This window comes from Oncorhynchus nerka, unplaced genomic scaffold, assembly GCF_034236695.1.
Source record: "Oncorhynchus nerka isolate Pitt River unplaced genomic scaffold, Oner_Uvic_2.0 unplaced_scaffold_17___fragment_2___debris, whole genome shotgun sequence".
NCBI classification, from domain to species: domain Eukaryota; kingdom Metazoa; phylum Chordata; class Actinopteri; order Salmoniformes; family Salmonidae; genus Oncorhynchus; species Oncorhynchus nerka.
Window position 1 is genome coordinate 404,015 of NW_027040483.1, and position 1,782 is coordinate 405,796.

Below are 1,782 nucleotides of genomic sequence, written 5' to 3' on the forward strand. Positions count from 1 at the left end.
GTACACAATATAAAACAGATAGCAATGAGCTGTGTTTGAGAAACTTTTTATTGTTAACTGATGCTTAGGGTGGTAGCAAGGTATGGATTATATAACAACAACAGCCAGTTTTGTCAAGGGATGCCCTCAGATCCTCAAAAAGTTATATAGCTGCACCATTGAGAGCATCTGACTGGCTGCATCACCGCTTGGTATGGCAACTGCAAGGTACCCGACCGCAGGCACTACAGACTGTGATTAATACGGCCCAGTACATCGCTCGGGCCGAGCTCCCTGCAATTCAGGACCTCTATACCAGGCAGTGTCAGACGAAGACACAAAAAGTGTCAAAGGTTCCAGCCACCTCAGCCATAGACTGTTCTCTCTGCTATCGTATGGCAAGCAGTACCAGTGCACCAAGCCTGGAACCAACAGGACCCTGAACAGCTTCGACCCCCAAGCCATAAGCCTGCTAAACAAGACTGCTAAATAGCTAATCAAATGGCTACCCGGACTGCCTGCATTGACTCTATGAACACACACACACACTCACACATACTGACACTGACATCCCAACACACACACACACACACACACACACACACACACACACACACACACACACACACACACACACACACACACACACTGCATCTGCCCAGACACACATGATATGCGCACCTTATACCTAATTGTTGCCACAAACACACACACTCTCACACACTTTCACACTCACCACGTACGCTTCTGCTACTGTCTATTGTCTATCCTGTTCCCTAGTAACTTTATCCCTACATATATGTACATAGCTACCTCAATTACCTTGTACCCCTGCACATAGATTCGGTACTGGTACTCCCTGTATATAACCATGTTATTTTTCATTATTGACTGTGTATTTTTTCCTCTTGTCAATATTTACATTTTGTATTTAATTGTTTATCTTTATCTTAACTCTGCATTGTTGGAGAAGGACGCATAAGTAAGTATTTCACTGTTCGTCTACACCTGTTGTTTACAAGGCATGTAGAAAATATGATACTTAGTTTTCGTTACAAGAACAACTCGATCCCTGTCCGCTGTTCTCTGCCTGCTGCTACTGCTATGGCCCAAAAGAGTCAATACATATCATTATCATTCCATGTCACACAAAGCCTTTTGTCTTCATTGCCTCCCTTATTCAAACCATAGATGCTCCTAGTTTCCCATAATACTGTGCAAGTGCCCTATCTGTCTCCAATCCAAAAATACAGACATAAAATAAATGTCTTTAAACTCAGGTTGTAAGTATTTGATCTAATAGAAAACATATACTTATTTATTCAAATCATAGAGTTGATGTGACATGCTATCATTATAGCTTTAAAATACTATTATTATCAATGCTTAAGCATTATATGGCCCAGTGTCCTCGATCTGGTTGTTCAAGTTATTGACTGAGATAATATATCATTACTCACACATGCTTCAACTTGTTTGACGTGGCTTCATACAAACCTGTGATTTTGTGTCAGCCAGAAATGGCTCATTTGAAAACCACATACCACACAGTGTTAGCCTAGAATATACTGTAGCTTAGCAGACCAATGTAAAGGAGATATGCCCCATTTCAGCTAGCAGAACATACAGGTCCCCTCCTCCTCTAGTGAGAGGGGAAGAGTGTGGGAGGGGGAGGTAAGATAGAGAGAGTGGGAGGGGGAGGGTAAACACTCAGCCAGAGCTATGTCTGACAGCCCTGCTGCTCACTGAAAGAACAAGGGACAGAGAAAAAAGCCTGTGCGGCTGAACACGAGAAAGACTGTG